This window comes from Cavia porcellus, unplaced genomic scaffold (assembly GCF_034190915.1).
Source record: "Cavia porcellus strain 051 isolate PalLab524CR breed Dunkin Hartley unplaced genomic scaffold, mCavPor4.1 scaffold_5, whole genome shotgun sequence".
Lineage (NCBI taxonomy): Eukaryota > Metazoa > Chordata > Mammalia > Rodentia > Caviidae > Cavia > Cavia porcellus.
The window spans coordinates 14,396,311-14,408,498 of record NW_026947488.1 but is presented as its reverse complement, the minus strand read 5'-3'; the positions used below and the strand labels follow the sequence as shown (position 1 = coordinate 14,408,498).

At 45.8% G+C, this 12,188-nt stretch overlaps 1 protein-coding gene across 2 annotated transcripts in view; it reads left to right on the top strand.

Moving 5' to 3' along the window:
• The first annotated feature begins 11,436 nt into the window (after positions 1-11,436).
• Positions 11,437-12,188, top strand: part of Ncoa3 (nuclear receptor coactivator 3) — a 129,892-nt gene continuing 129,140 nt past the window's right edge. For both annotated transcript variants that reach the window (XM_063248209.1, XM_063248211.1), the window contains exon 1: positions 11,437-11,674. The gene's annotated coding sequence lies outside the window, so the exon portion shown is untranslated. The remainder of the gene's footprint in view (positions 11,675-12,188) is intronic.

The window sequence follows — 12,188 nt, the reverse complement described above, 5'->3', positions numbered from 1 at the left end:
AGCATGCCCCGGAGGAAGCAGGGCGGGCGAGCTACGATACAAGTCACAGGAGCACGTTCCTCTTGGACTCTGAATCCTCATGTGTTCTCCACTTTTTGAGAAAACCCCACAAGAACTTCTACATTGGGGTCCAGAGAGGCTGTGCTGGGATTCCAGGCCTCGGGGTGAGTTCCGTCCCAGGCCACCCTGTTGAAAACCTCGGGTTCTCCTGAGAAGTCCACATGCAATGGATTGGGAACTGGTTTGTGCTTGTTCCAGAATGTTCCAGAATGTTCCAGAATCTTGGTGTTTTGTTTGTTTGTAGCCCAGGCTGGCCTTGAACTCATAGCAATTCTCCTGCCTCAGCTTAACCTATGCTGGACTCATAGGCATGAGTGCAACCATACCCAGCTATTCCAGGATTTTATAATTAACAAGTCACCTCTTCTTCCCCAGTGAGCTTTTTTTTTTTTTTTTTTTTAGTCGATACTGGGGATTGAACTCATGACTGCCTGCTTGCAAGGCAGGTGTTTATGCCACTGAGCTAAATCCCCAGCCCCCACCTCAGTGAGCTTTTACAAACCCTGATCTCCTACCTCAGGAGGAGCCTGTCTCAAAATACCAAAAATAAGAGGAAGAAAAAGACAGGAGATTTAGCTCAGTGTGAGGCCTTGGGTTTAAAATAAAAATTAGCTGGGCTGGGATGCCTGTGTGCCCAGTGCTCCAGTGCTGAAGCAAAAAAATCAACACAAATTCAAGGACAGCTTGTACTACATGGGGAGACCCTGTCTCAACCCCCACCTCCCCAGCTCTGCATTTTTCTGCTTTTCAGGTGCTTTTTTGCAGGAAATTTCCCAAGCCAAGCCAAGCCAAACCAAACCACCAGGAAGACTCTTTGCACCAAGCAGAGAAGGCTGCGTGTCATCTTTACCCCAGTGGCTGTTGGGAGTTCATGCCAGTGGACTGTGGCAGGGATAATTCCTCCCCAGCAACCACCCTGAGTCAGGAGGGAGTTTGGTCTGTATAGAATCAGGAGGGGGAGGTACAAAGCAGGTGAGCAGGGTTACGTGATTGGTGCATACGTTGGACCATAGATGACAGGCAGGCTGGGCTTGAAGCAATAGAAACACTCCGGGAACCAGGGGCGGAGGCTCTTACGGAATGAGTCTACTTAAGGGCATTACCATAATATAGGAATTGTTCTGGAGAGAGAGCCTTGACTGAATGAGAGTGATTAAGGATGTTACCATAATATAGGAATGTTCCATAAAGAGAGCTTTTACTGAATGAGCCAGGGTCAGCCCAAGGTGCCTTGAGGTATAGGCGATTGCTCTGACATTGTTTGGGTCAACTGAAGTCACCAGAGACCGCAGAGCAGCAACTTGGTCAGAGTCCTCTAGAAATATCTGTAATTTTACCATCTCCTGAAGGTGATTCCACGTTATAACTGTGCCCCAGCAGGTTGGGTTTGTTATTTATTCCTAAACAATTTGGGAGCCCCATGCAGAAAGAGTGGCCTTTACCACAAGGACCGACTATACTATCCTAGGGAGGAGGATCCTCCCTCTCCTGTGTGTCCAAAGATGATTATTGTACTCAGAAAGTCTGTTTGAGCAGTGTAAAGGGCACAGATGTGGTGGGGCATGGTGTGCTCACGCCTGTAATCCCAACACTTGGGAGACTGAGGCAGGAGGATCCCCTGCAAATTCTAGCCCAGCCTGGGCTACAAAGTGAGCTCAAGGCCAGCCAGAACTGCATAGGGAGACCCTGTCTCAAAAAGACACACACACACACACACACACACACACACACACACACACAAAACCAGAAAAATGTTTGATGAGCCCAGCAAGGAGGCTGTTTTTACAGAGAGAAATGCTGAAGAGTGCAGAAAGGAAGAGAGAACTAACTGGCTGTTTCAAAGCTCCTTCCCTTGGAGGCAGAGACAGGGAGGCCCAACAATCAGACAATAACTGATGGCCAATGTCAGGTGACGTCAGGTCCCCTGTTTGGTGTGACCGGAAGGGGAAGGCAGAGGGAACTTCATTATCGGTCAGCTGAAACTGGCCTGCTTGGGGAATTGTGCTCTTATCTCCCCTCCGTGGTTTCTCAGAAGTTGGATAAAAAGCTGATTTTCAGCTTGGTAACTGGAAGGTCTGTGTGGGTGTGGAGCAGGAGTTTAGTCTAAAACAATGGCCTCCAGGAATTTTATGTTCCTTGGTTTTTGTTTTTTGAGATAGGTTCTTACGATGTAGTCCAGGCTGGCCTCAAACTTCTTGGGATCCTTCTGTTTCAGCCTCCCAAATTGCTGAAATTACAGGAAAACACCACCATGCCAAGCTATATATACACATATATTTGTCTTTTTGAGATAGGGTCTTGAACTTGCAATGATCTGCCTCCCTCAGCCTCCAGAGTGCTGAGATTACAGGAGTGTGTCCCTATGCCTGGTTTATAGTTTTTATTTAACAGCATTAAACTAAAAATGTACCTCCACGTCTGAACATGGTATCACATGTCTATAACCCCAGCCAGCATTCAGGAGGCTGAAGCAGGAAGATTGCTGATAGCTTGAGGCCAGCCTAAACTGTATAGTGGCACCTTGTCTCAAACAATAATCAAAAAACCCTAAATTATATATACCTCTCGTACTAAAATGTCCCCAGTTGCCCCATAAAGTTCTTTCTTTTTTCATTTTGTCTCTTGGAGACAAAGTTTTTCTACGCAGTTCAGTCTGGCCTTGAACTCACTTTGTAGCCCAAATTGGCCTTAAACTCACAGTGATCCTCTTGCCTTAGCCTCCTGAATTCTGGGCCTCCACATAAAGTTCTATATGATTGTTTAATTGGAAGCAAGGATTAGATTTTTTTTTTTTGTACCGGGGGATCGAACTCATAACCATGTGCTTACCAGATAGGCGCTTATACTGCTGAACTAAATCCCTGGCCCTAGATTTATTTCTTATTTGGTACTAGAGATTGAACCTAGAACCTTCACACTGAGTTACAACCTTGGCTCTATGAATTTTTTTTTTTTTTTTTTTTGAGACAGACTTTCATTAAATTGCTGAATTGTCCAGCTGTACTCTCAAACTTGTAATCCTTCTGCCTCAGCCTCCCAGACTGGTAGGGTTACAGGCTGTGCCGTTACCGTTACCCCCAGCTATGTATTACATTTAATGCTTCTATTCCTTTTCAGTCTTTTAAATGTAGATGGAGACTAATTCTCTATCCTTCCTTTTTCTTTCATGCTGATGATTATTTTCAGAGTCTAGGTCAAATCTATAGAATAGCCTGTAATTTAGACTTATTGATTTCCACAGGTTTAGATTGAAGTTGGATAGTTTTAGAAAATATGGCAAAGGTGATCTTGTGTGTGTCCTTCTTGGAGACTAATTTTTTTCTTCTTTTTTTGTTATGAGACAGGGTCTCCCTCTGATCCCAGTCTGACCTTGAACTCAAGGCAACCCTCCTGCCTCAGCCTCCTGAGTGCTGGGATGACAGTTGGGCACCAACATAACAGACATGATTTTTAAATCTACAACAGGTGACGGTCCAACTCCTTAAGATGGAAAATACTAAAATCAAGTTGGGCTTGGTGGCAGTAAGACCCTGTGGAAAAGAACAAAATGAAACAAAGCAAAGCAAAACACCCCAAATACCCCGGAATCACTAAAAGGTGAAGGATGTTGACCAGGTTCTTAGAATTGCAACTTCCTCCTGAGTTTTTGGGGTACTGGAAGTCAAACCAGAGCTGTGCACACAGTGAGCATGTGCCCTGCCGTACGCTACACCTCCAACCTGCCATGCGGTCTCTTTTTCCTTGTTGCTTTTGCATATAAGGCAGTTCTTCCCAATAAGGCCTGGACCCTATTGTCTGCTTCCAACTTCCTCCCATCCGGCCCTTCCTCTTTCCAAGATAAGGCCTGTTTTTCCCAGGGCCCGGCAGTAGTGCAGCTCCCTGCAGCCATTCCGGGCAAGTCTGGCATTGTCCCTGGCTCCGACCAGGTCTCTTGCCTGCATCCAGCACCCGGAGACCGACTTCTGCTTTATCGTGCTGTGTGGCCATGGCCACGGGGCCGCTAGCTAATTACCCGTGTATTGTGTGCCCTTAATAGCCAGGCAGATGACCAGGCACAGAACTGTGGCTTAAACCACAGGTTGACAAACCCAAGCCTGCATCAGAATCCCCCAGAGGGTTTGTTAAGACACAAACTGCAGGGGCTGGGGATTTAGCTCAGCAGCATAAGCACCTGCCTTGCAAGCAGGTGGTCGTGAGTTCGATCTCTGGTATTGGAAAAAAAGGTTAAAAAAAATTGATAAAAAGACACAGCCTGCAGCCCCACCTTCAGAGGACCTAGAGGGGAAGTTTGGCACTTAGGTCTTTTGTCTTTCTGAGACAGGAGATCTCACTACATAGCCGAGGCTGGCCTTGAGCACACAACCCTCCCGCCTCAGCCTCCCTCCCTCATTGCAGGGGTGTGCCACACCCGTGGGGATTCGTAGGCCTAACCTGCTCCCAGTGATACTGCTCCATGGCTGATACTCAGTACTGCAGATTCCGCTGGCATTTACACAATGTCAGATTGATTATATTTTATTGATTATATTTTAGAGTAAATTATACATTCTGACATCCACCAACCCCTTACTTCTCAGGGGCTCAAATCTCTCTCTCTGTCTCTCTCTCTTTGCAACAGGGTCTCGTTCTGTAATTCAGGCTGGCCTTGAACTCTCCTGCCTCAGCCTCCTGGGTGCTGGGATCACAGGCTTGTGTCACCATGCCTGGTTCTACTTTCCCTTATTTGAAGTTTTTTTCTGTTCTAACCACTGTCCGTCAATATCTTGACCCTGTTCTCTCCTGTACTGGCCTGGTCCAGTCTTACCTCCTCTTTCTCCTCTGGAATGCAGTAACCATTTCCTTTCTAGGTGTCTTCCCCACTCCTGCTCCTGGCCCCCCATCGCACTTGCCTAACTGATCTTTGGAAAATGCAAGTTGGATCTTGACAGGCAGTTAAAAACACACCCAGTGGCTCAGAGCCTGCCTGCCCAGCCCCCACCCCCTTGGCGGGGAGGTTGGCCCATCACATGCGGCTGGGCTGGGTGTGCTAGACTCTTCCTGTCCTGCACACCCACGTCACTTGCACTTGTCATTGGCTGGATTGTCCCCCGCCGTACATAACAAAAGCCTGCCTCCTTCTGGGTGTGGTCATCCACACCCGAATCTCAGTATCTGGAGGTTGAGGGTCCTAAATTTGAGGCCAGCAAGGGCTACATAGAGAGACCCTGAAAAATAACACAGACACAAGCAGGAGCCTTCCGTAATGGTTTGTCCAAAGGAAGAATGAAGTCCTAGCCAACGCGTGCTGTCAGGTAGAAAAAATTAAGATGCAAACGTGAGCATTGTATTTTGCCATCTAAATAAAAACACAGAGAATATGTTTCCCAGTCTGCACATAATTAGAATCACTCTATATGGATTCACAAGAAACTAGTGGCCCTGCTTGCCTCTAGAGAGGGACGCTGAGCCAATCAGAGAGATTGGAAGGAAGATTTTTATCCTGAGCCTTGAGCTCCATTCGGGTATCACCCAGTCAGAGTAAATAAACAAGGAATAATTGAGCCCAACTGAGTGAGTCGTCCTGTGGTTACTCCTCTGCCAGTCCTAAGCTATGCGTTTCTTTTCTAGCCCTGAGCACCCACTATCACTCTTGGGCTTTGGTGTGTGTGTTAACTTTTATTTTCTGCCCTCCAGTCCCACCTGGCCTTTGCAGAGGACAAACAGGCGGGGAACAGGGAGTGGTGTTCCTCTCTGGGCTCATCCTTACATTCCTGCAGGCCAGCAGCGGCCCAAGTGGTAATAACTCAATAAATATTTGTAGAACAAATGGATCTTGTCCAACAGAGACAATGTGGGAATGTGTGATAAAATCACCCGGATCGGCTGGCACAGTCCCGTCCCGACTCTCAGCTTGGAATCACAGGCATCTAATGCCTTCTGAATGCGCTGCTCCTTTGCAAAGTCCTCCGCTGGAGCCTGTCAGAGCTGGTGAGATAGCTCGATTGTGTTACCTGCTGTGGGGCTGAGCTTTCTTCTCTTTTCTTTCTTTCTTTCTTTCTTTCTTTCTCTCTCTCTCTCTCTCTCTCTCTCTCTCTCTCTCTTTCTTTCTTTCTTTTTTGCCTTCAAATGGGCAGAAAACACCAGATGTCTTTGCAGTCTTTCTCGCGTTTATGATTTTTGCTATATTTTTATACCACTCATTTACTTAGTCAGCACTTTCTAAAAATCAGATCACAGATTCTTACCCTGTAAGTTTTGTTTTAGAAGGAAACATTAGGGCTCACTGCTGCAGCACATATGCTGGAAGGAAACACATCAGTGGATTAGATCAATATGGTATTAGTACTGAAAGTCAGTATCCCCAGCTGGGGTGCAGCTCAGCAACGCAGTGCCTGCCTAGCAAACCTGAGACCTGAATTCAATGGATAGTACCAAAAAAAAAAAAAAAAAAAAAGTCCCTTAAAAAAAAAAAAAAGAAAGAAAGGAAACCTGTTGTCCCAGGTTGACATGGTATGAGCAACCTGTGTCCCCAGCCATAAATGGAAAGGAAGAGTAAAAGCAGTGATGAAGGCCTGTAATCCCAACTATTCAGGAGGCTGAGGCGGGAGAGTGCCAAGCTGCAGGCTAGCCTGAGTTATAGCAACACCTGTCTCAAGTAAGGTAAGTTTTAAAATGGGCATGTTGGAGCTGAGTGTGGTGGTGCACCCCTGGAATCCCAGCACCGGGGAGGCTGAGGCAGGAGGATCGTTGTGAGTTTGAGACCAGCCTGGGCTACACAGTGAGCTCAAGGCCAGCCTGAAATGCATAGTGAGACCCTGTCTCAAAAAGACAAAAAAAAAGAAAGAAAGAAAGAAAGAAAGAAAGAAAGAAAGAAAGAAAGAAAGAAAGAAAGAAAGAAAAGATGGGCACTTGGGCACACTTTTATAATTCCAGCAACTGGGAGATCTCAAGTGTGAGACTAGCATAAGATACTTAGTAAATTTAAGGCCAACCTGGACTAATTAGTGAGACTCTATCTCTAAAAATAAAAACGTGAAAAATTTAAAAAGATCTGGGGATGTAGCGTGGTGGCTGAGTGGTTATCTGAATCCATTCCCTAGTACAGAGAGAGACAAAGACAGAGAGACAGAGACAGAGACAGACAGGAGGCAGGACAGAACAAAATGAAAAGAGAAAGCTGGATGTGGTAAATCCAGTGCTGTAAATTCAGCACTCTGGGATGCCGAAGCAGGAGGACCTCAAGTTCTAGGTCAGACTAGGCAGGACCCTGTCTCAAAATGAAAAATGAAACAAGAGGTTGGGAAGAGACAGTTCAGGCCTCAGCTTAGCAGGAGTTCTGTTCCGGGAGAACATCTGTAAGTTGGATTTGTTCACAAGTCCAGCAAAATGAGCCTGACACACCTTTGACACAAATACACAACTGCACAGTTATTGCTTTATGCTCCCCAGCGTGCCCTCCGTGTCGCCACTGCTTCTGGTCACCCTGGGCGCGACTACTGCAGGCTGTCACACTGTACCACAAGCACCCAGCGGCACGGGCACGGCTGTGACGGTGTCGGGCAGATGGGTGAGCTGTTCCACCCTTTGTGCACATCTGTGAATCTCCCCAATGCGGCGCCCGGTCCTGTCTCTGAAGTTGGGACTTACTGTAGCTCGTAAACAAAAGCACAGCTACATGGTGAGATGACATGATCACATCCTGCAGAACTTCGGGGTTCAGGGCTGCCTCACTTCCAAAAGGTGGCCCCGCGCTGCGACCTCCCACCAGAGGGAGAAGAATTGGCAGAAGGCTGAAAACGGTGATTTTTTTTCATAGCACTCTTTAGTGCCTGTTACCAAAAATTACCTCAACTGTTCTTGGAGAAACATTGAATTTAAATGCTGACTTTATAAATGGCGAAACTGAGGCCCAGAATAGGTCATGGAATTTTCCAGGTCATTCCTTTGGAAACTTTTTGTCTTTAGATCATAAGGCTTTTTTTTTCTTTTTTGGGCTATAAGTTTTGATAATAGGCACTGGGTCAGCAGCTGCTCAGGACAGGGCCTGGCACATAGTGTGACTCAAGGGATGGCACATGACTGGGCACTGCCTTCCTGTGTAGTTATCATATATTCCATGCGTTTTCATCATGGCCATTGATTTTTGACCCTTTTCTTCTTTTGTGTGTGTGTGTCCTATGTTTTAAGTAACAGTTTTGAAAGGTGAGCATGGCAATGCATACCTGTAATCCCAAAATTTGGGAGGCTAATCAGGTGTGGTGCATGCCTGTAATCCCAGCACTCAGGAGGCTGAGGCAAGAGGAGCTTGCAAGTTTGAGACCAGTCTGGGCTACATAGTGAGCTTGAGGGCAGCAAGACCCTCAAAAAAGGACAAAAAAGAAAAAAGAGGGGGGAAAATGGGGAGACTGAGGCAAGAAGATTCCTACAAGGCTGAGGCCAATGAGCTACATAGTGAGAGCCTGTCTCAAAAAAGTACAAACAGGGGCTGGGGATTTAGCTCAGCGGCATAAGCTCCTGCCTTGCAAGCAGGCAGTCGTGAGTTTGGTCCCTGGTACCGATAAAAAGGAAAAAGACCAAAAAACAAAAAACAAAAAACAACAACAACAAAAATAGCTGTGTGTGTGTGTGTGTGTGTGAGAGTGGGTGCCTGTGTGTGTGTGTACGTACACCAGAACCCAGGGCCTTATGTATACTAAGCACACACTCTACCGGTAGTGGCACCTCTGGCTCTGAGAATAGCTTTCTATAAGGTACATACAATTCACAAGTCACTCAGTTAAAGCATACAGGTGTGGCTTTTTGTTGTTGTTGTGAAGATTGAGTCCAGGAACTTTTTTTTAGACCTTGCCAGAACTAACGTTTTTTTCTTTTTTTTTTTGGGGGGGAAGTACATTTTATTTACGCATTTATTGACTTTTTTGAGATAAGGTTTTACTATGCAGTTCAGACTGGCCTTGAGCTTACTTTGTAGCCCAGGCTGGTCTCAAACTTGCAATGATCCTCCTGCTTCAGCCTCCTGAGTGCTGAGATTATAGGGGTGCGCTACCACACCCAGCTTTATTGGTACATTGTAGATATACATAATGATAATATTCATTATAGAAAATTTGACCTGTACATGATATATCTTGATTTTTTTCAATTCCCCTCCCCTTCCTTCAACTTCTGTTCCCCTTCATATTTTTTTTTTTTTTTTGTCTTTTTCTTTTTTATCGGTACCAGGGATCGAACTCATGACTGCCTGCTTGCGAGGCAGGTGCATATGCCACTGAGCTAAATCCCCAGCCCCTCCCCTCCATATTTATAAAAACTTTGCTTCCATTTTTTCCTTCTGTTCTTTTTTTCCCATCTCTTCTTTCCTTTCTTCCTCCCCCTCCCTTATCCCCCACCTCATTTGAACATTTTCTTAATATTTTACCTTATCTATTATATCTTTTGGTCCTTATTTACACTTTCAGTTTCTTTACCAGAGAAACCATGCAAGTTTTTGTTGTATTTTGAGACAGGGTCTCATTAGGTACTTCAGGCTGGTCTTGGACTTACTATGTAGCTCAGGCTGGCTATGAACTGCTGGCGATCCTCCTGCCTCAGCCTCCTGAATGCTGGGATTACACACTCCTGAATGCTGTGCGCCACCACACCTGACTGCCATGCAAGATTTAAACATGTACATTTGATTTATTTCACTTAGCAGTATAGTCTTATAGGTGCATCCATTTAGCTAGTAATGTCTTTATGGCAGAGCAGTACACCATTTATAGAGAGTCCTTCGTGGTCCTCCTCTAACTTTGGGAAGTTTATATTTGTAATCCCATGAAAATGTTATCAGAATTCCAATTAGTTAATTCCAATCTACCACTTCTGGTGCAATAAAGACACTAAGACACAGGTATAGTTATGGGGGGCCAAGGGGTCCTACGTCCAGCCAAGATGGTGGCTCACCAGAACAAAGACCATGAGCCAGGGCCGAACACGGGTTTTATGAATTCTCCATGAGGGGACAGCTCCAGAGAAGGGACAGTGAGAGTGGGTGGGAAATCTGTGAGAGTTGTGAGCTGGGGAGGAGGCCTGAGATCACCTCTGGATATGCAGAGGGAAAGAAATGCAGAGCGATTACTCTGTACAGCACCACTGAGGTAGTGTCTAACATTTTGGGGCTGGTGCTTCAGCTCTGATGTACAATCTTTTCTGCCCTGGGAAGTCGCAGCCTCTTTTCTCCAGGCTTGGCCCCAGCCCACCATGGGGGGCTCAGCTCTTCATCCCGCCTGGCTCAACCAGGTTTTTCTGGGAGTCACTGAGAGGGGAAACAGCCTCTGTCACTTAGCTTCAGAGATTACACATCAGCTCCTCAGCCAGCCCAATTTACATGCTTTTTTTTTTTTTTTTTTCCTTTTTCTTTCTTGTCGGTTCCAGTGGGATCGAAATCACGAACACACACTTGCAAGGCAGGCACTTATACCGCTGAGCTAAATCCCCAGCCCTAATTTACATGCTTAAAGCTAGTTGAAAGTACAAATAGCCTGGCTGGCTCTGTACCTAGCAATACAAGGAGAGAGGGCCAGGTTTATCCAAAATGGAGATTATCACTCCTCTTTGAAGGAGAGTAGTCCAGGTGGTTCCCCACATCCCTTGCATAAAGAAACCACATCTTTATCCATTCGTTGGGTGATGGACCTTTGGACTGTTTGCAACATTTAGCTACTAGAAACTGTGCCCCCGTATAGTATGATGCTTTTAATTCTAGGGAGGGTACAAAAAGGGGAATAGCTAGATTGAACTGAACCACTAATTTTAGTTTTTTGAGGACTCACAGTGATTTCCACAGTCTACACTCCCACCACCAGTGGAGAAGGGGTCCTTTCCCCCCACAGTCCCTCCAGCATTTGTTACTGGTTGATTTTTTGATAATAGCCATTCCTTCTGCGATGAGATGGAATCTCACCATTTCTTTATCTTTTTAATTTTTTCATTTTTTTGCAGGGGGCAACAATAGTACATAGGTTTTTCATTGTCATCCCCAAATCATTCACCTAGAGCACAGCGTTGCTTGAATTTGCTTCTGTTGAAAGACCAAGGATGTTGAATATTTTTTCATATATTTATTTTCTGTTTCTAGTTTATCTGAGAAGCGTCTATTCATTTCACATGCCCATTTTTGGATTGGGTCTTTAAATTTCTTTTTGAGTTCTTTATCTATTTTAGATAGCAATCCTCTGTCTGAGGAACAGCTGGCAATTTTTTTCCCCCGTGCTGTGGGTTGTCTCTTCACTCTGTGGGTGGTTTCCTTTACTGTGCAAAAGCTTTTTAATAAGACCAGACCCCGGATGTCGATTCTTTGTGATGTTTCCTGTGCAGGTGGGGTTTTTGAATCCGGGACTTTGTGCAGATCAGACGAGCATTCTACTCTTGAGTTCTACCTCCAGCCTCTGCATATATTACATTTTGCTTATCTACTAATCAGCTCAGGGACACTGGTGTCCTTTTCACATTTTTTACTCTTAGAATAAAGAGTGTTGACCATTGTGGGTGCGGTGGTGCACGCCTGTAATCTCAGCACTCCGAAGGCTGAGGCAAGGGGATCGCAGGAGGATTGCTGGAAGTTTGAGGCCAGCCTGGACTACAGAGTAAGTTCAAGGTGAGCCTGAACCATATAATGAAATCCTGTCTTTAAAAAGACCAAAATAGGGGCATAGATTTAGCTCAGCGGCACAAGCACCTGCCTGGCAAGTCTGAGGTTGTGAGTTTGATCCCTGATACCAAAAAAAAAAAAGTGTGCTGCCTGGAACATTCCTGTACATGTTTTGCGTGGGCCTGTGCTCCAGCTTGCTTGGTACCTGCCTAGGAGGAGAACTTTTGGCCATGCTGCACCTCTGAGTTTAACCTGTTTAGGAATTGCTAAGTTGTTTTCCAAAGAGGCTGCGTCTTACACAGTATCTCAGAGTATATTGTGGTCTCTGTTAGTTCACAGCTTCTGGTTGCAAGAGATAACTGTCTACCCAGGAAGGGGTGGGCAGTGCTCAGGGTCCTCATAGGAAGTCACCTGGGCCTTCGTCCAGTGTAGGGGTCGACAACCGCCAGGATAGAGGTCTCAAGGGCATGGTTAAGGGCCACCCCCTCCTGTTTTTCCTCTTCCTCTCCTCCTCCTCCCC